Source organism: Asterias rubens, chromosome 11, assembly GCF_902459465.1.
Source record: "Asterias rubens chromosome 11, eAstRub1.3, whole genome shotgun sequence".
Taxonomy (NCBI): Eukaryota; Metazoa; Echinodermata; class Asteroidea; order Forcipulatida; family Asteriidae; genus Asterias; species Asterias rubens.
This window is the reverse complement of record NC_047072.1, coordinates 324245-346659: the sequence shown is the minus strand read 5'-3', so window position 1 is coordinate 346659 and position 22415 is coordinate 324245. Positions and strand designations below refer to the sequence as shown.

The window sequence follows — 22415 nt, the reverse complement described above, 5'->3', positions numbered from 1 at the left end:
TTTATTTCAAAGCTTGTTTATTTTTTTCCTTTTCGTTTATGTTTGTTTTTCATTTTTAATGTCATATTACACACCAAAATACATACGATGAAAACCTTCAAAAACATGGAGAAGGATAACAATTGAAATCTGTTCCCTGGTTAACAGATCTCTTGTTCATTCGAAATCATTGTTTTCACTCCCATCAAAAACATGTGTTTCTCTTGAAAAATTAAACAAGCGAAGCGTTACTGCAGTAACGCTTCTCAGACTGTGTATATCCTAAAGGGATCTTCCTGCGTGGATTTGTTTGTTCCATATTTTCGGTGATATCTCAAAATGTTAATTTTACTGAATCTACATTTTATATGGTATTAAAACAATCGAATATCAAAGGTATACTTTGTCTTGTGTTCGCTGAACCGTGCAGTTTTTTCTTCTTGAATTCTAGCAATGATCGAGATGGGGCAACACCGAGCGCAAAACCAGCAGCCAGCAGCCAGTAGCCAGTAGCCAGTAGCCAGTAGCCCGCAGCCAGTAGCCCGCAGCCAGCAGCCAGTAGCCCGTAGCCGGCAGGCGGCAGGCGGCAGGCGGCAGGCGGCAGGCGGCAGGCGGCAGGTACCAGCCACCAGCCAACATACACCAGCCACTAGCCACCAGCGAGCTCACATCAAGCCAAGCTTCAAGTGACATCGATGGGACTGTTTTGTGAGAGGCAAGGAGAGGGATGCCCTAATGGGACAGGTAAAACAAAAATTAGTCCTCTGTCATTGGACTTTTAAGGACGCTAGGTGGCAGCAGACTTACCAGGTAAATTCATTGTTCTTAGTTGTGTGCCCGTGCTCGGAACTAAGTTAACAATGGAAATTTACCTGGCAAGTCTGCTGCCACCCAGCGTTCCAAAGTCTCCAATTGGTTTGTTAATTTGAATTGCTGGAATATTTGAACTTATTTGAACTGTTAAAGTACCTTTTTCAAATTCGCTTACAACCACATCTGGTTGTATTTTACTTACTCTAAATGAGTGAAGCAAACATTTCAATATACCCAGCAGAATTATTGGTAGCCCCCTTCATTGTCAAGATAGCATATTATTATCTTTTACCTATATCAACTTGTTATAAAGTTGTTTTGCATGCCAACAAACTTAAGACTTTAAACTTCCGTTATTAAGGCTTCTCTGCTAACTTAATTTGAAACTAATGAAACTTTAATTAAAATGAACCTAACCCCCCCCCCCCAAACAAAAACACTTAAATCCTGAATTGTTCTTACTGCTACTTCATTGACAATGTTGTACTTTTACTGGCAATGACATACATTTGTATGGCACCTTGGTGGCTTTGTCGCAAGTCAATTCTTCAAGTGTATTAACATATTTGTTCATCCCCATACTATTCCACCCCTTGAATAAGTTTTCTGTTTCAGTGTGATGTCACTTAGTAGTCATGTTTCTTTGTTAAGAGAAACAACATTGAGAGTGACTAGAGTAGAGTGACAAAACATTTTACGTTATCGTTTTTCCCTTGTAACCATGTTAGCTGTTAATTAACTGATTATTTGAATTGTGTTTTTGTTTCCTGTCCCTTTTCCCGTTATATCTGTTTTGTACCCATTATTGTCTTTAACATAAGGCTTCACCTGCTTATCAGGGTTTGCCTCCATTCCAATAATTAGGCTTATGTTATTACTGGATTGTTTTGTAAACAAGTGAAATAGGAATGAACAATTAATGTTTCTGAGTTAAATTGATTTCGAGGGAACTAATTCCGAGAAACGGTAAAATTTGTTTTCGTTAAAAAAATTGACCAAGGTGAACATTATGAAATTTAGATAGGCCTAGGTAGTTTAGTGACTGCAAGCCACTTGGTGGTATCCTAGTCTAGTTCTCCGAGTCCCTGCTCACCTTTTGGTGGTCTGAAGTCAGGGCAGTCATGAAAGATGTGGCTGCTGGGTTATGGGAACCACACTGAGACAAATTTGAGCTTGTAGCTAACTATATGCTATATGGAGGAACGGGCATCGGAGCTTCCAGCTCAAATTTGTGTCAGTATAATATTTGTTAAAATAAAATTAGCTGTTAAATGAAAAAAATATTAATATTTAGTATAATATTTTGAGGCAACGAAATAATTCTAACTTTATTTTCTTTGTTTAGGTGCTCCTATCTTTGTGCCGACGAGTCTCACGAGACAGTGCACAGATGGGAGTTTATCTATGGATATGTGGTTTGTGGACGTAACTTTGGAGTCCTCGCTGGAGTCATCGCCGGATTCAGGTAAGGAAAACTTGGCACCATCCGACCTCCACGGTTTTTTTTGGGCAATTCTTTTTTTTATGAAAGCTGCCCTTTATCCTTAAAAGCCTTAATTGCTTTTTACCTCTAAAAGGGCAGCAAACACACTCTAGAATAATGGAAACGAACTGCAACTTTTCAAAGAAAAACAAATGAATTGTTTGAAAAATGCTGCCCTTCATCCCTGAAAGCCTTAATTGCTTTTTATCTCTCGAAGGGCAGCAAACACAATCTAGTAAAAAATTATGGAGACGTTCTTCAACTTTCAAGTAAAAAATCCTTGCTCAATGTTAACGTTGATGCACTTTTTGAAAACAAAATTCATGTGTTTTCCACATGATTAAACAATAATTCAATAGAACTGGATGCACATGTAGACAATTTTCTCTTATGACTTTTGATTGTTCTTAAAAGAACAGAAAATATGTTTCTCAAAAAAAGGAGAACAAAGTTACAATAAGTACAATAGTGGAGGTCGGATAACGCAAGTTGTCCTAAATCAAGATCAAGACGAAGACATCGAAGTGTAAGAGGAGATCTAACCCGTTCTCTTGCAGAGTCCCACCCCTCGTACCGCCCCTTCCCCTTCAAAATGCTCTTCGATCTTGTTGATGTTGTCCTTACTAGTGCAGTTTTCAAGGAGACTTTAGAGTTTCTTGGCATTTTCTTGAGCTGCATATTGGTCGAAGCCAATGATGCTTTTTAGTTAGGAGACTAGTCTTACTGGAATTTTCGGGGTTGATACTTCAAATCGTCAGTTGTCATGTTTATTTAAAATTGTCATGATTTTATGTTTAAAACATTGTAACAAAATTCCAACTTTAAACTAAATCATAGTAATTTCCGATAACTCTTATTAAAAAAGCCAGAAAAAAATGTTTTAAATAAAATAAATTAATTTCTTACAAAATCCCCTCATTACTAAGTGCTTTGTATTTTTGGCACAACACTTTAACCCACACCAAAACATATTTAAAAGTAATAACAATGCAGTCAAATATTCAATCAAATCAACATTCATTTTATGATTAATGTTTGATTTAGGAATTGTAAATAAAGAATTTAGACTTACTAAATGAAAATTTACATATTCCCAAAATCAGCATGACATCAATTCTGAATGTAGATCTTTTTAGCCAAAATTGTATTAATATATCTAAAAACAAATAATTTGTAAAGTAAAATAAAAAATTAATAAACACTATAGCTTAAGGATGATTAATGTTTGATTTCGGAGATGTAAATAAAGAATTTAGACTTACTAAATGATTATTTTACATATTCCTAAAATCAGCGCTACATCATTCCTGAAAGAAGACATTTCAAACTAAAATATTAAAACATTTTAAACTGAGTTTTAAGATTATAAACAACAACGCTGCAGCGCTTGCTCATTTAGGAAACTGTAAGCAAATACTGCGCTCTTTTAAAGCTACACAAAAATAAACCAAGAAGTTGGCAAGAGAAAAAAAAGGATGGGCGAAAAGGAGCAGCCATGAGAGAAAGACTTCAGTGGTGCATAGGTACGTATGGGTGGTAAGACAGTGGGTGCGTTCGTTTAGCTTCCCTGGGTCGACCCCGGTGTGTGGCTGTTTTTTCTTCCATGACGAACGTGGGTATTTATCTGCACACGTTCGTCCTGGGAAAAAACCGTCACACACCGGGGTCGACCCAGGGAAGCTAAACGAACGCATCCAGTAAAGGCCTAGAGTATTAGTTTTGGCCTAGAGTATTAGTTTTGGCCTAGAGTATTAGTTTTGGCCTATAGATATAAGACTAACTCTCTACTCTTTCAACAGGTTTTGATGGAGATGAGTTAAGTATAAGGTGTGACTGGCGTAGTACTTAGTCTTGATTTCAAGACGCTCAATCTAATTTCATTTGCGGTGACATAACTCACCCAAGGACAGTAAAACAAGATCCAAACAAAATAATGTCTTGAACCAAAACTAAAAACTTAGTCTCGTTTCAAGATGTTCAATCTCATTTTATTTGCGGTGCAACAACTGACAATGGACGGTAAACACACTATCCTAAAAAAAGAGTACAAGATAGTGTCTTGAACCAAAACTAAGAACTACGCTGTCTTAAGTAAACGCAGAGCTTGAAGATGGAGACTCTCCCTTCGATGTTCCTGAGTGACTAGAGGTCAATGAGGCCAGCAGCTTGGAGCAAAGGTTGGAGCAAAGTATCGGGTATAAGTATTGGTATAAGTGGGACAGAAAAATAACCCCTCCCCTCCACGGCTCTTACATTTTCTACACATTATATGAGATTTAACATTTATTTTCCACATCCACTGACCGGCTTCCAGGCCATAGTTTCTTTTGTTTGTTTTCCAGAGTCTGGACCCGTTCCTCCTGAAAAAGATGTTGTGGCAGATGACGTGCAGACGAAGCAGTCCTGAAACTCCCTTTGATGTTGCCGATTCATGACCTGATGTCACTGGGTTTGATGAGGTCTTTGCAGCAAAGGTTTATAAGTATCATGTAAGGTATATGAAGAAAAGTGTGAAGAAAAGTTTTTTTCTCTCCACCTAGCTTCTTACTTCTTTTTTAACAGCTATTTGAACCTTTCATAGGTTAGCTGTTATCTAGAGCAAGCTAGTCGAAATGTTGAGACAAATTAAGAACTCACTCCGCGGTAGTGAAGTTAATAACGAGAAGTCCCCTCGATCCACTTAAGCTAAAAAAAGAAGTCTGAGCAGATTTCCTACTTCATCTCAAGTTGTGACCCATAAGCAGGAAAGTTCTTTTCAGAACTGAGAAGTCTCCCGAATTTCGTAAACCTACTTCGCGGTTGTAGAATATCCAGCAAGACAAGTTCCTTTCAGAACATAATCAGGAATGGCTCCCTCGGAATTAACATAGTTTTCGAGAAAGAAGTAATTTTCTACGACTTTGATTTCGAGACCTCAGATTTAGAATTTGAGGTCTCGAAATCAAGCATCCAAGAACATCTGATACTTGTACTAAAATAATTTATCAAAATGAATCTTAGAAAATATTACTAATTTTCTACCACAGATTGAGTTACATCAGCTGAGGAAGAACTTTGCCAGTTAAAGCTCTGTGACTTTTTGCTACAACTTCAACCGTTCAAGATAGCGATGACCAGCACTATTGGACCAGAGCAAAGAGTCACAAACATCATTTTGGTAAGTTGGAGCAAAACTAATATTGAAAAAGATAAATTTGAAGAGAAGATGAGTTGAAGTTTTCAACTCGATTTGAAAGAATAAATTTATTCACATCATGTTGGTTGTAAAAGAAACACACCAAACAGAAAACGTTTTTTTGAAAACACAGAGTTCGAAAAAGTGTAACATAATCTTGAGTCATGTTGTGCATGCTCAAAGATTCGGTTAGTAAAAATTCCCAAAAGTTGACATTGATGCAACTGATGCCCAACTCATTTCTTTGGCTTTGCAAAGAAGTTTGCTGAGCAGTATTTTCTGCGTAACAGCTTTATGAAATCGGGCCCTGCTTGAAGTTGGAGGAGAATTTTCTTTGCAAGCGTAGCCGTTACTCTTCCTCGGAACAAGTGTTTCTTGTATTAAAATAATTGATCAAAATAATCTTAGAACTATTCATCTTCTACTCCAGGTTGAGTTGATGATCTTGGAGATGACATTTGGGCTCATCATAACTTTTTCGACCGAGTGCACCAGCTGAAGAAGGACTGCGTCAAATCTAGCTACCTGACTCTCTGCTACAAGTTCAACCGTTCAAGTGACGAAGGGATGTTGTCCGGGGATTTAACCACCACTTTTTGGACTGAACAGCTGAAGATCTGGGTCATAGTTCAAGTATCAAAGAGACAATAATAATGATAGAACACTTCTTAGAACAAACTCTCCTCCAAAGGTGATTTTACACATGGTTGTACCATGGAACTTTACTAGTTGTAGTCAATGATTGATTTCCACACCATGCTAAGCTTCAATGCTTTTTGGACCGTCACTGACTGATGAAAGACTGTGTCAAGTCTAGGTGATCACCCACACGCTCAACTAACACGAGCTGGACGATGAGGGCGCCTGCTATGATGACGCTTGAGTGGAGGACCACATACATGAAGAACCATAGGACCAGGGCCAATTTCATAGAGCTGCTTAACCAGAAAATATTGCTTAACAACTTTCTGCTAACAGAAATGAGAAGGATACCAGTCACAAACTATGACATGTAAGTTTGGCTGGTACCCTTATTCTGTTAAGCAATATTTTATTGTGCTTAGCTACTTATTTTGGTTAGCAGCTCTATGAAATTGGGCCCTGCTTAGGGTGTGTCTGAATTTGTGGTTGTGGCTATGGCTGCAGCTGTTGCTATTGGCCTCGTACCATACTTTATACATGTTCATGTGAGGATCAAGCCGTATCCACAGCCACTATTTCAGACACAGTCTGCTCAGTATCGTTGTTTATTCAATAGGCTTTTTTTTATTCATCAAAATCCCATACCAATACTGTACAAGTAGCTAAATTCTCACATCAGTTGATTTGATAAAATTGGCAGCCTGGCCTCTTGCCAAGCATTGTATGGCTCATCATGGATAATCAAATTTAGTAAAACCAAGTACAGTATGCTTTGGATTTTGATGGAGTCAAAGTAGTTAGGAATGCAAGTCAAAAGATGGTGCATCTTTTTTGTTAAGTGAAACCATCAATTCAGGTAGCCAAATATTTCAGAATACAAGCAACGCAGTCTTTGAACCTTGTGTTGGTACTTTTTGCTAAAATCACGTTGACTAAACAAGTGAAAATGCCAGAAACAATTAACCGTTGGTCGCAGGAAAGATTTTAACTTATATTTGACAGAACTTAGTCACCAAAGTTATTTAACATGTTAGATATCATGGCAACAAAACCACACTTAGATTTAGTTGTTTTATTTTGGTTCACTGCTTTGTAAAATAAAATATGTGAAGGAAGCAAAGACACAATCTTCAGACAAAATTGCAATAAAGTTGTGTACGAATATCTTAATGTTTTTTGAGGAAATAAAATAAATTTGTGAGATTAAATACGATCATTTGCATACATGTATGTCCTTGTATTAAAACCATTTAAAGTATCAACGTTAAAACCACACCCTCTTCGGCACAAACCACTATTTTATCTGCGCATTCAGTAACAAACCAAATAGTCTTATTTCTTTTTTAAACATTCCTCTACACACTGTAGTTATACTATATAATTTAATAATAACAATTTTATTGAAGTGTATATTATTATAGTTAATCTAAAGTAATTGTTAATTTTATATTTAAATTTATATCTGTTTTTGATGTTAGTTTTCTGAAGTATTATTTGACTGTAATAAACATTCATATTTCTACATGACAACTCCTTGCATTTGTTTAGGGTCTGTATACGTTTGGCTGGTTATGGGGGGAAAAACTGTAACTTGTTGACCTCCAAACTTTGAATCATAAAAGCGTTACCGCGGTAACGCTTCTCAGATTGTGTTTTCCAATTTTAGAGCAAAAAATTACAAAGTATTCTTCCTTTGTAGACATAACCGAACTCGAAGTACTGTGGTTATGCAAAAGATATCACTTTCGACTGAAAAAATGCGAAAAATGCAAATCTCAGAAGTGTTTCAGCGGTAACGCTTCTCAGGTTGTGTTTTCCAATTGCAAATTATTTTTCCTGCGTTGACAAAACCCCTTCAGATTTTGCGCAATCTCAAAGTACTAAAATAACTTGTATCTTAAACAAAATGCAATCCAAGCATCTTTGAAAAAAGATAACACTTTTACCACAAACAAACTTTAATCTGAGAAGTATTACTTGTGCGTTTTAAATTTGAAAAAATGCACAAGGCTATAGCCTCGTTCATTTGAGAGCAAAAATAAACGAGGCATTTAGCCTTGTATATTTTAGAGCAAAATTTCATAAATACACAAGGCCTTGTGCGTGTTAGAGCAAATATTTAAAAATGCCCAAGGCTAGTTTTAAAGCAAAAATTGAGAATTACACGCATCTTACAGCAAAATTATAAAAAACACAAGCCTTGTGTAATTTAGCGCAAAATTTGAAAAATACACAAGGCCTTGTGAAATTTTCGAGCAAAATTTTAAAAATAATCAAGACTTCTTCATTGTAGAGCAAAAAAAGAACACACACAAGCCTCGTGCATTTTAGAGCAAAATTTGAAAATTACACATTAAGGCAATTATTTTATACACCTTGATTCACTCATTGCGTCCAAGCAAAATTAAAACGCACACACGGGAATTGAACCCGGGTCCCGTAGCTCCCAGTCTAATACATTCTTAGACTAGCTGCGGCGCCAGTTACTAAGTTAACGAATAATAAATACATAAAGAATAGTATTCAATAATTACAGGAGGCTTTAGCCTTATAGATTGTGTACTTATCATTATTATTTAGGTATTTATTATTCGTATTGTAACTGGCGCCGCAGCTAGTCCAAGAATGTATTGGACTGGGAGCTACGGGACCCGGGTTCAATTCCCGTGTGTGTTCTTATTTTTTGCTTTGACGCAGTGAGTGAATTATTTAAGTAGTATACAAATCATCTCCAAACACCAACGGGCACTGTGGTGACACGGTGCACTGGATAGTTCAATTGTGCGTGCAATCCAGAGTTGGGACACCGGTTCGAATCCGTACCCCCGTTACAAAATATAAAAATATTAAAACCAATTTGAGCCACAAACATAAAACAAAATTTTGCTTGAAGAAAATCTATCAGGCTTGTGAACTTTTCAAATTTTGCTTGAAACAAATCTATAAACTTGTCAAATTTTGCTTGAAAAGGTTTACCTTGTGAACTAAAAAAAATTTGCTTGAAAAAAAATATAATCTTGTAAACTTGTCAAACTTTGCTTGAAAAAATCTTTCAGGATCTAATCCTTGAAAAAGTCTACAAGTGAACGTGTCAAATATTGCTTGAAATAAAATCAAATTTTGCTTGAAAAAAATCAAATCTTGTGAACTTGTCAAATTTTGCTTGAAAACAATCGAATCTTGTGAACTTGTCAAATTTTGTTGAAATTTTTTTAAGGCTATAATCCTTGTGAACTTGTCAAATTTTGCTTCAAAAAATCTATAGGCTATATAGCCTTGTGAACTTGTCAAATTTTGCTTGAACAAATTATATAGGGCTATAGCCTTGTGAACTTTTCAAATTTTGCTTGAAAAAATTTAATCTTGTGAAGTTGTCAAATTTTGCTGGAAAAAAATCTAAAGGCTTTAATTTTTGCTTGAAAATTTTCATAAAAAAGTCTCCAAGTGAACTTGGAGACTTAAATTTACTTGAAATAAAATCAAGTTTTGCTTGAAAAAAATCTATAAGGCCTAGGTTAGGTTTAGGGTTAGGGTTAGGGTTAGGGTCAGGGTTAAGGTTAGGGTAAGGGTTAGGGTTAGGGTAAGGGTTAGCCTTGTGAACTTGAACTTGTCAAATTTTGCTTGAAAATTTGCATGAAAAAGTCTACAAGTGAACTTGTCAATTTTGGCTTGAAAAAATGTAATCTTGTAAATTTTTCAAATTTTGCATGAAAAAAAATTAATTTGTGAACTTGTCAAATTTTGATTTAAAAAATCTTTGAGGCTATAAGCCTTGAAAACTTGTCATTATTTGCTTGAAAATTTAATTGAAAAAGTTTACAAGTGAACTTGTCAATTATAGCTTTGTGAACTTGTCAAATTTTGCTTAAATTTTTTTAAGGCTATAATTCTTGTGAACTTGTAAAATTTGCTTGAAAATTTGCATGAAAAAGTCTATAAGTGAACTTGTCAAATTTTGCTTGAAAAAATCTAATTTTGTGAACTTGTCAAATTTTGCTTAAAAAAATCGAATCTTGTGAACTTGTCAAATTTTGCTTGAATTTTTTTATAAGGCTATAATTCTTGTGAACTTGTCAAATATTGCTTGCAAATTTGCATGAAAAAGTCTATAAGTGAACTTGTCAAATTTTGCTTGAAAAAATCTAATTTTGTGAACTTGTCAAATTTTGCTTAAAAAAATCTTTAAGGCTATAACCCTTGTGAACTTGTCAAATTATGCTTGAAATTTGCATGAAAAAGTCTACAAGTGAACTTGTCAAATTTTGCTTGAAAAAATGTAATCTTGTAAATTTTTCAAACTTTGCATGAAAAAAAATTAATTTGTGAACTTGTCAAATTTTGCTGAAAAAAATCTTTGCGGCTATAATCCTTGTGTGAACTTGTCAAATTTTGCTTGAAAATTTGCATGAAAAAGTCTACAAGTGAACTTGTCAAATTTGGCTTGAAAAAATGTAATCTTGTAAATTTTTCAAATTTTGCATGACAAAAATTAATTTTGTGAACTTGTCAAATTTTGCTTAGAAAAATCTTTAAGGCTATAAGCCTTGAAAACTAGTCATTATTTGCTTGAAAATTTGATTGAAAAAGTTTACAAGTGAACTTGTCAAATATAGCTTTGTGAATTTGTCAAATTTTGCTTGAAAAAATCGAATCTTGTGAACTTGTCAAATTTTGCTTTAATTTTTTTTAAGGCTATAATTCTTGTGAACTTGTCAAATTTTGCTTCAAAAAATCTATAGGCTATATAGCCTTGTGAACTTTTCAAATTTTGCTTGAAAATATCTAAAGGCTATAATTTTGGTGAGTCTGTCAAATTTTGCTTGAAAATTTTCATAAAAAAATCTCCAAGTGAACTTGGAGACTTAAATTCACTTGAAATAAAATCAAGTTTTGCTTGAAAAAAATCTATAAGGCCTAGGTTAGGTTTAGGGTTAGGGTTAGGGTTAGGGTTAGGGTTAGGGTTAGGGTTAAGGTTAGGGTAAGGGTTAGGGTTAGGGTAAGGGTTAGCCTTGTGAACTTATCAAATTTTGCATGAAATAAATCTAATCTTGTGAACTTGTCAAATTTCGCTTGAAAAAATCTTTGAGGCTATAATCCTTGTGAACTTGTCAAATTTTGCTTGAAATTTGCATGAAAAAGTCTACAAGTGAACTTGTCAAAATTTGCTTGAAAAAATGTAATTATGTAAATTTTTCAAATTTTGCATGAAAAAGACATAATTTGTGAACTTGTCAAATTTTGATTTAAAAAATCTTTGAGGCTATTATTAGCCTTGAAAACTTGTCATTATTTGCTTGAAAATTTGATTGAAAAAGTTTACAAGTGAATTTAGCAATTATAGCTTTGTGAACTTGTCAAATTTTGCTTAAATTTTTTTAAGGCTATAATTCTTGTGAACTTGTAAAGTTTGCTTGAAAATTTGCATGAAAAAGTCTATAAGTGAACTTGTCAAACTTTGCTTGAAAAAATCAAATTTTGTGAACTTGTCAAATTTTTCTTAAAAAAATCGAATCTTGTGAACTTGTCAAATTTTGCTTGAATTTTTTTATAAGGCTATAATTCTTGTGAACTTGTCAAATATTGCTTGAAAATTTGCATGAAAAAGTCTATAAGTGAACTTGTCAAATTTTGCTTGAAAAAATCTAATTTTGTGAACTTGTCAAATTTTGCTTAAACAAATCTTTAAGGCTACAACCCTTGTGAACTTGTCAAATTATGCTTGAAATTTGCATGAAAAAGTCTACAAGTGAACTTGTCAAATTTTGCTTACAAAAATCTTTAAGGCTATAACACTTGTGAACTTGTCAATCTGTAAAGCTTAGGGGTTAGTGTTAGGGTTAGGGTTAGGGTAAGGGTTAGGGTTAGGGTTAGGGTTAGGGTTAGGGTTAGGGTTAGGGTTAGGGTTAGGGTTAGGGTTAGGGTTAGCCTTGTAAATTTTTCAAATTTTGCATGAAAAAAATCTAATTTTGTGAACTTGTCAAATTTTGCTTACAAAAATATTTAAGGCTATAACCCTTGTGAACTTGTAAAATTTTACTTGAAAATTTGCTTGAAAAAGTTTACAAGTGAACTTGATAAATTTTGCTTGAAAAAAAATAGAATCTTGTGAACTTGTCAAATTTTGCTTGAATTTTTTTTTAAGGCTTGTGAACTTTTCAAATTTTGCTTGACAAAATTCGAACCTTGTGAACTTGTCAAATTTTGCTTGAATGTTTTTTTAAGGCCATAATTCTTGTGAACTTGTCAAATATTGCTTGAAAATTTGCATGAAAAAGTCTACAAGTGAACTTGTCAAATTTTGCTTGAAAAAATGTATACTTGTAAATTTTTAAAATTTTGCATGAAAAAAAAATAATTTGTGAACTTGTCAAATTTTGCTGAAAAAAATCTTTGAGGCTATAATCCTTCTGGAACTTGTCAAATTTTGCTTGAAAATTTGCATGAAAAAGTCTACAAGTGAACTTGTCAAATATAATATAGCTTTGTGAACTTGTCAAATTTTGCTTGAAAAAAACGAATCTTGTGAACTTGTCAAATTTTGCTTAAAAAATCTTTAAGGCTATAACCCTTGTGAACTTGTCAAATTTTGCTTGAAAATTGCATGAAAAAGTCTTCAAGTGAACTTGTCAAATTTTGCTGGAAAAAATGTAATCTTGTGAACTTGTCAAATTTTGCTTTGAAAAAATCTTGAAGGCTATAATCCTTGTGAACTTGTCAAATTTCGCTTAAAATTTGCATGAAAAAGTCTACAAGTGAACTTAGGGTTAGTGTTAAGGTAGTAAGGGTTAGGGTTAGGGTTAGGGTTAGGGTTAGGGTTAGGGTTAGGGTTAGGGTTAGGGTTAGGGTTAGGGTTAGGGTTAGGGTTAGGGTTAGGGTTAGGGTTAGGGTTAGGGTTAGGGTTTGTTAGGGTTAGGGTTAGGGTTAGGCTTGTGAACTTTTCAAATTTGCATGAAAAAATTATTAAGGCTATAATCTTTGTGAACTTTTTAAATTGTCCTTGACAAAATTATATAGGGCTTGTGAACTTTTCAAATTTTGCTTGAAAAAATATAATCTTGTGAACACTTGCTTGAACAAATTTTTAAGGCTTAGGGTTAGTGTTAAGGTTTGCAAGGCTATGCCTTTAAGGCTATAATCCTTGTTAAATTTTTTGCTTGAAAAAGTCTACAAGTGAACTTGTCAAATTTTGCTTGAAAAAATCTATAAGGCCTTGTGAACTTGTCAAATCTATAAGGCCTTGTGAACTTGCCAAATTTTGCTTGAAAAAAATCGAATCTTTTGAACACGCAATTATTTTGGAATTTAGGTTGGAATTTTTTAAGGCTATATAATCCTTGAAGGAAAACTATAAGGCCTTGTGAACTTGTCAAATTTTGCTTAACAAAATCTATAAGGCCTTGTGAACTTGTCAAATCTATAAGGCCTTGTGAACTTGCCAAATTTTGCTTGAAAAAAATCGAATCTTTTGAACACGCAATTATTTTGGAATTTAGGTTGGAATTTTTTAAGGCTATATAATCCTTGTGAACTTGTCAAATCTTGATTGAAAATTTGCATGAAAAGTCTACAAGTTAACTTGTAAAATTTTACTTGAAAAAATCTAATCTTTTGAACTTGTCAAATTCTGCTTGAAAAAGTTTACAAGGCCATAGCCTTGTTAAATTTTTAAATTTTGCATGAAAATAGTCTTTAAGGCTATAATCTTTGTGAACTTGTAATTTTTTGCTTGAAAAAGTCTACAAGTAAAAATTATATAGGGCTTATAGCCTTGTGAATGTTTCAAATTTTGCTTGAAAAAAATTTAATCTTGTGAACTTGTAAAATTTTGCTTGAAATTTGCATAAAAAAGTCTACAAGTGAACTTGTCAAATTGTGCTTGAAATTTGACAAGTTCACAAGGATTATAGCCTTAAAGATTTTGTTACGCAAAATTTGACAAGTTCACAATGCTATAACCATATAGATTTTTTTCAAGCAAAATTTGTTTTGTTTTTAAAGAAAAATTTGACAAGTTCACTTGTAGACTTTTTCATGCAAATTTTTTAAGCAAAATTTGACAAGTTCACAGGGCTATATAGCCGTGTAGACTTTTTCAAGCAACATTTTCCAAAGCAAAAGTTCACAAGGCTATATATAACCTTATAGATTTTTTTCAAGCAAAATTTGACAAGCAAAATGTGTGGCTCAAATTGGTTATAATATTTTTGTATTTGTTGTCCCTCTTGGTACGGGTAGGATTCGAACCGGTATCCCAACTCTGGAATGCACGCACAATTAAACTGTCCAGTGTACCGTGTCACCACAGTGCCCGTTGGTGTTTGGAGATGATTTTTATACTACTTAAATAATTCACTCACTGCGTCGAAGCAAAAAATAAAAACATACAAACGGGAATTGAACCCGGGTCCAATAATTGGACTAGCTGCGGCGCCAGTTACCATACGAATAATAAGCCTCCTGTAATTATTGAATATTGTTCTTTAGGTATTTATTATTCGGTAACTTAGTAACTGGCGCCGCAGCTAGTCTAAGAATGTATTAGACTGGGAGCTACGGGACCCGGGTTCAATTCCCGTGTGTGTGTCTTTTTATTTTTGCTTGGACGCAATATGTGAATCGAGGTGTATAAAATAATAGCCTTGTGTAATTTTCAAATTTTGCTCTGAAATGCACGAGGCTTGTGTGTTTTCTTTTTTGCTCTAAAACGAAGAAGTCTTGATTATTGTTCAAATTTTGCTCTAAAATGCACAAGCCTTGTGCATTTATGAAATTTTGCTCTAAATATACACGGCTAAAAAACCCTGGTATATTTTTGCTATCAAATGAACGAGGCTATAGCCTTGTGTATTTTCTAAAAACTTTAAAATGCATAAAGGGTTGTGCATTTTTTCAAATTTGAAACGCACAAGTAATGTCTTTCAGATAAAGTTTGTTTGTGATAAAAGTGTTATCTTTTTTCAAAGGGGCTCGGTTTGCAATTTGTCTGAGATACAAGTTGTTTCTTTTTTCATAACCTCAGTACTTTGAGATTGCACAAAATCTGAAGGGGTTTTGTCAAAAAGTTACTCTTTTTTTCCATAACCAGTCAAACGTATACAGCCCCTTAACAACAAAATTGTGGAACAATAAATGCAAGGAGTTGTCACATAGAAATATGATTGTTTATTACAGTCAAATAATACTTCAGAAAACCAACATCACAAACAAATTTAAATATAAAATAAACAATTACTTTAGATAAACTACAATTAATATACACTACAATAAAATTGATTATTGTTAAATGATCTAGTACAATTTCAGTTTTTTTTTGCGCTAGTAGCCAAGAGGAATGTTTTAAAATAAGTAACACTATTTGTTTTGTTACTGAATGCGCAGATAAAAAAGTGGTTTGTGCTGAACAGGGTGTGGTCTTAGGAATGATACTTTAAATGGTTTTAATACTAGGACATACATGTATGCAAATGATCGTACTTAATCCCGCAAAGTTTTATTGCAATTTTGTCTGCAGGTTGTGTCATTCCTTCCTTCACATTAATTTTTTCACAAAGCAGTGTACCAAAATAAAACAACTAAATCCAATTGTGGCTTTGTTGCCATGATGTCTAACATGTCAAAGAACTTTAGTGACCTAAGTTCTGTCAAATATAAGTAAACAATTTTCCTGCTACCAACTGTTAATTGTTTCTGGTATTTTCACTTGTTTAGTCAACAATGTTCATGTGTTTGGCAAAAAGTACCAAAACAAGGTTCAAAGACTGCGTTGCTTGTATTCTGAAATATTTGGCTACCTGAATTGATGGTTTCACTTAACAAAAAAGATGCACCATCTTTTGACTTGCATTCCTAACTACTTTGACTCCATCAAAATCCAAAGCATTCTGTACTTGGTTTTAATAAATTTGATTATCCATGATGAGCAATACAATCCTTGGCGAGATAGGCTGCCAATGTTATCAAATCAACTGATGTGAGAAGTTTAGCTACTTGTACAATATTGGTATGGGATTTTGATGAATCCAAGAAAAGCCTATTGAGTAAACAACAATACTGAACAGACTGTGTCTGAAATAGTGGCTGTGGATACGGCTTGATCCTCACATGAACTTGTTTAAAGTATGGTATGAGACCCACAGCAAGAGCTGCAGCCATAGCCACAACCACACATTCAGACACACCCTAAGCATGGCCCAATTTCATAGAGCTGCTAACCAAAATAAGTAGCTAAGCACAATAAAATATTGCTTAACAGAATAAGGGTACCAGCCAAACTTACATGTCATAATTTGTGACTGGTATCCTGCTCATTTCTGTTAGCAGAAAGTTGTTAAGCAATATTTTCTGGCTAAGCAGCTCTATGAAATTGGCCCTGGTCCTATGGTTCTTCATGTATGTGGTCCTCCACTCAAGCGTCATCATAGCAGGCGCCATCATGGTCCATTTTGTTTCAGTTGAGCGTGGGTGATCATCTGGCTAAAATTGACAGTCCTTTTAAGTCAGCGACAGTCCAAAAAGCATTGAAGCTTTTGATGGTGAACAATATTAAGTAACTACAACGAAGTTCCATGGTACAACCATGTGTAAAATCACCTTTATGAGGACAGTTTGCTCTGATAAGTGTTCTATCATGTATTGTCCCTTTGTCATTTGGACTATGACGAAGATCTCCAGCTGTTCAGTCCACAAAGTGGTGGTTAGATCCCCCACAACACCCCTACGTCACTTGTACGGTTCAGTGAACTTGTTGCACACAGTCATCGAGCTAGACTGGCACAGTCCTTCTTCGGCTGGTGCACTCTGTCCAAAAAGTGTTGAATAGCCTCAATGTCATCTCCAAGGTCATCAAATCAATCTGTCGTAGAAATCGATTAATTTTCTGAGATTAATTTTGGTAAACTATTTAAATAAATGATTAGTTTTCTGAGGACTAGTCATGTCAAATGCGTACAAAGAAATGACTCATCCAGTTCAATTTTGGCTGGCCACCATCCTCTTTTAAAGGCAGTGGACACTGTTGGTAATTGTCAAAGACTAGCCTTCACAGTTGGCTGTGAAAATTTGAGCTCAATTGGTCATTGAAGTTGCGAGATAATAATGGCAGAAAAAACTCCCTTGTCACACGAAGTTGGGTGCGTTTACATGGTTGATTTCGAGACCTCAAGTTCTAAATCTGAGGTCACGAAATAACTGCCTTTAAGCAAAATTTGTATGTGCTTAGTAAGTTTGTACGCTTACAGGCTTTATTAAATCATGCCCAGTTCTTCGATCCACTTATTGAACAAGCACAAGACTCAACATTTCAGGTTTTGTTTAATATTTTCTAATTAAAAACAATATTTTTTCGGTTGAACTTGACCTCTTGATTTATAAAAATTTTCCCAGCAGCTTGTTGTATTGTGTTTTTATTACAACATTATTAAGAACGTGATCAATGTAGTACTTCAAATCGGGGAGACTTTTGGGACGCTTGGTGGCAGCAGACTTACCAGGTAAAATCCATTGTTCTCGGTCATGTGTGCTCGCTCAGAACTACGTAAACAATGGAAATGTACCTGGTAAGTCTGCTGCCATCTAGCGTCCTAAAGTCTACCATTGAAACCTTCAACTCATTTGCCAAATTTGTGGGATAAACCTTCTCTTCAAAAAGATCGTTTATAATGAAAACATTTCAAACTTACCATGTTGTCTGCTGTTGGTATTTTTGCTCGTGTCCAAAAAGTGTTGCTTAGCCTCAACATCACTACGTCACTTGAAAGGTTAATCTTGTACAAGAAAGTCTTCTGGGTAGACTTGACACAGTCCTTCAGCTTCAACGTCATCATCTCAACCTGTGGTTTAAAATTTAAAAAAGTTATTTTGATAATCCTCTTTTTAAAACAAGTTTAAGTTGTTCTAAGGATAGTCAAGTCTGAATGCTTTAAGGAGATTCTCCCCTAGCTTCAATCAGTTCTTCAGCTCAGTGACAATGTGAACACAATATGACACAATTTTCCAGCTTTTGTTGACCTTCTGTGTTTGAGTATTCTTTATCTGACAAACTTTACCTCCAAATATAATGAAGTTTTGCCACCAGTTTGTTTGTATGGTTTGTTCATTACAAACTTAAGAATTAGAATGAACGTATTCTTTTAAATCAACGATTTCAACCCTTCAAAGATGCAAATTTCTCAAGTTGGATGGAATTTCTCTTCATCTAAAAACCCACGGAGCATCAAACATAGACTCATTTTCCAAATTTGTGGGATAAACATTCTCAAAGAATGATTTAGAATTAGTTTTTTTTTTCAACTTACGGAGTTGTCTGTTGGTGTGTTTTTGCATCTGTCCGAGAAGTGCTGTTTAGCCCCAGCATCGAAACGTCGCTTGACGGGTTGAACTTGTAGGGTTGTAGTGGGAGTCATCTGGTTAGATTTGACACAGTCCTTCTTCAACAGGTGGTCAGTAAAAATAAATTATTATCAATTAGAATTGAGATGTCATATTCAAGGTCATTATATCAACCTGTCGAAGACAATTTCAAAGATTCATTTTGATAATCCTCTTTTAAACTCGGTTGTTCTGAGGACTAGTCAAGTCTGAATGCTTACAAAGAAACATTTCCTCCAGCACTACTCATGTTTCACCTCAATGAAAATGCGAACTTTTATGTCACAATATTCCAGGTTTTGTTCAATTTTTGGTACTACAAACAAAATCTTCTTCTGAAAATGTTGACTTCCTGATTTCGTGAAGTTTTCACCATTTAGTTTGCATATTACAATCTAAAATGATGCGTATGCATGTATATTCTTTCAAATCGAGTTAAAACCTTCAAAAAGATCATTAACACATTTGCAAAACTTTTGGGTTGGAAACTTCTCTTTTAAAATAAGGTTTTAGATTGTTTTTCTTTCAAACTTACCTAGTGGTCTGTTGTGGTTATACTCAACATCGCTCTGTCACTTGAACGGTTGAACTAACTTGTAGTGGAAAAATCATCTGGCTAAACTTGAGACAGTCCTTCTTCAGCTGGTGGCCAGTCAAAAAACCGTCCCGAGTGTAGCCTCAAGTTTGGGTGTATGCCATCTCCAAGATATTCTTCTCAATCTTTAGACAAAAATATATAGTTTTTAAAGATTAATGTTGGTAAACTCTTTGTCTACAAAAAAGTTAAGTCTAAGTGCTTGCATGTCCAAGAAAACTCCCATTCAGCTCTAATCAATTCTTCATACTAGTATTTAGACTGCTGGTTAAACAGTGGATCAAAATCTGATTTATTTCTTCTGCATGTTTCGATTTTCCTTCCAAAGTAATCACTACTTTGATGAAGAGCTCGTTTGTGATCTTCTAAATTTCTTGGTCGAGTTGTCCAACATACGGGAATGTTTCGTTTAAGAAAGAGGCTAAAAAGCCACATCACTTTCGTCTGGCAACTAACACCGGTTATCTTCATGTAATTGTTTGTGATCTTCCAAATTTCTCGGTCGAGTTGTCCCACTCATTAGTAGGCAGTTTTCGGCACCAGTAGTTGGTAACTTTATAACTTGATACATTATTAAATCTTTTGCATGACTCCTGTCCCTACTGGTAGGCATCTCATCAGCTCATGGAAACTACTTCATCATCTTCAAGATGAAATATGATCTACTCTCTTATTGAAGAAATGTTTGTTGAAGGTTACCTTTTGGGGCTACCTCAAATAGCCATACCAAACCCATGTCATCTACGGTGTACAAGAGCTGCCATCTGATTGTCACAACATCCTCTTTAGGAAAATCAGGTTCAGACTATGGGAAACAAAAAAAGAAACAAGGTAATATGGGATTAGAGACAGTACATGGCGAGGTGTCAATGTTTGGTTTGCGGTGGTGATGATGTGGTTTGTTTGTAAGCCAGTATAGCTTGGTCCTCAGGCATAGCTTGGTCCTCAGCCAGGTGAAGGGCTTCGATGCCACCATCAAGGTAAGAGAGTGGTTTATGCGGTACCACAATGCACTTGCTTTGTAGATTATGTTCTGAAAAGAACTTGTCTTGCTGGATATTCTACTACCGCGAAGTAGGTTTTCGGAAATTGGGAGACTTTTTTACTGCAGTGGGGTATAGATTTCTGGAATTTGGGAGACTTCTCAGTTCTGAAAAGAACAGTCCTGCTTAATATGAGCCACTACTTGAGATGAAGGTAGGAAATCGGCTCAGACTTCTTTTTTAGCTTAAGTGGATCGAGGGGACTTCTCGTTATTAACTTCACTACCGCGGAGTGAGTTCTTAATTTGTCTCAATGTTTTGACTAGCCTGCTCTAGATAACAGCTAACCTTTGAAAGGTTCAGAGCTGCTAAAATGAAAGTAAGAAGCTAAGTGGAGAGAAAAAACTTTTCTTTCACACTTGTCCTCAAACTTTATACCTTTCATGATACTTATAACCTTTGCTGCAAAGACCTCATCAAACCCAGTGACCTCAGGTCATGAATCGGCGATATCAAAGGGAGTTTCATGCCCGCTTTATCTGCACGTCATCTTCCACAACATCTTTTTCAGGAGGAACGGGTCCAGACTCTGGAAAGCAAACAAAAGAAACTATGGCCTGGAAGCCGGTCAGTGGATGTGGAAAATAAATGTTAAATCTCAAGTAAGTAGAACGGATTAGATCTTTGGAAAGGGTTGCTATTCTTTCACACTTGCCAATACTTATACCCGATACTTTGCTCCAAGCTGCTGACCTCCAGTTGACCTCCAGTCTCACCCAGTGACATCAAAGGGAGAGTCTTCATCTTCAAGCTCTGCGTTTACTTAAAGACAGCGTAGTTCTTAGTTTTGGTTCAAGACATTATCTTGTATTTTTTTAGGATAGTGTGTTTACCGTCCATTGTGAGTTGTTGCACCGCAAATAAAATGAGATTGAACATCTTGAAACGAGACTAAAGTTTTAGTTTTGGTTCAAGACATTATTTTGTTTGGATCTTGTTTTACTGTCCTTGGGTGAGTTGTGTCACCGCAAATGAAATTAGATTGAGCGTCTTGAAATCAAGACTAAGTACTACGCCAGTCACACCTTATACTTAACCCATCTCCATCAAAACCTGTTGAAAGAGTAGAGAGTTAGTCTTATATCTATAGGCCAAAACTAATACTCTAGGCCAAAACTAATACTCTAGGCCTTTACTGGATGCGTTCGTTTAGCTTCCCTGGGTCGACCCCGGTGTGTGACGTTTTTTTTTTCCAGGACAAACGTGTGCAGATGATTACCCACGTTCGTCCTGGAAGAAAAAACAGCCACACACCGGGGTCGACCCAGGGAAGCTAAACGAACGCACCCACTGTCTTACCACCCATACGTACCTATGCACCACTGAAGTCTTTCTCTCATGGCTGCTCCTTTTCGCCCATCCCTTTTCTCTCTTGCCAACTTCTTGGTTTATTTTTTTGTAGCTTTAAAAGAGCGCAGTATTTGCTTACAGTTTCCGCATTATTTTAATTTAAAATTTGATCTTAATGAGCAAGCGCTGCAGCGTTGTTGTTTATAATCTTAAAACTCAGTTTAAAATGTTTTAATATTTTAGTTTGAAATGTCTTCTTTCAGGAATGATGTAGCGCTGATTTTAGGAATATGTAAAATAATCATTTAGTAAGTCTAAATTCTTTATTTACATCTCCGAAATCAAACATTAATCATCCTTAAGCTATAGTGTTTATTAATTTTATACTTTTACTTTACCAATTATTTGTTTTTAGATATATTAATACAATTTTTGCTAGAAAGATCTACATTCAGAATTGATGTCATGCTGATTTTGGGAATATGTAAATTTTCATTTAGTAAGTCTAAATTCTTGATTTACAACTCCTAAATCATACATTAATCATAAAATGAATGTTGATTTGACTGAATATTTGACTGCATTGTTATTACTTTTAAATATGTTTTGGTGTGGGTTAAAGTGTTTAAAGTTGGAATTTTGTTACAATGTTTTAAACATAAAATCATGACAATTTTAAATAAACATGACAACTAACGATTTGAAGTATCAACCCCGAAAATTCCAGTAAGACTAGTCTCCTAACTAAAAAGCATCATTGGCTTCGACCAATATGCAGCTCAAGAAAATGCCAAGAAACTCTAAAGTCTCCTTGAAAACTGCACTAGTAAGGACAACAGTAACAAGATCGAAGAGCATTTTGAAGGGGAAGGGGCGGTACGAGGGGTGGGACTCTGCAAGAGAACGGGTTAGATCTCCTCTTACACTTCGATGTCTTCGTCTTGATCTTGATCTTGGTTTAGGACAACTTGCGTTATCCGACCTCCACTATTGTACTTTATCAATATTGTAACTTTGTTCTCCTTTTTT

The 22415-nt window shown here is 35.1% G+C and overlaps 3 long non-coding RNA genes across 3 annotated transcripts; 1 reads left to right on the top strand and 2 right to left on the bottom strand.

Annotated features, from left to right (window-relative positions):
* Positions 1 to 3941: 3941 nt before the first annotated feature.
* LOC117296763 lies at positions 3942 to 6440 on the top strand. Its single transcript, XR_004519790.1, has 3 exons — positions 3942 to 4764; positions 5302 to 5432; positions 5881 to 6440. It is a non-coding gene; the product is annotated as an uncharacterized LOC117296763 (long non-coding RNA).
* A 9950-nt stretch (positions 6441 to 16390) lies between these two features.
* On the bottom strand, positions 16391 to 18435 carry LOC117296260. The gene is made up of 3 exons (XR_004519731.1): positions 18386 to 18435; positions 17771 to 17920; positions 16391 to 16944 (listed from the first exon to the last, which is right to left on the bottom strand). It is a non-coding gene; the product is annotated as an uncharacterized LOC117296260 (long non-coding RNA).
* Positions 18436 to 18457: 22 nt separating this feature from the next.
* On the bottom strand, positions 18458 to 21253 carry LOC117296943. Its single transcript, XR_004519826.1, has 3 exons — positions 19753 to 21253; positions 18994 to 19178; positions 18458 to 18517 (listed from the first exon to the last, which is right to left on the bottom strand). It is a non-coding gene; the product is annotated as an uncharacterized LOC117296943 (long non-coding RNA).
* Between the last annotated feature and the right edge of the window lie 1162 nt (positions 21254 to 22415).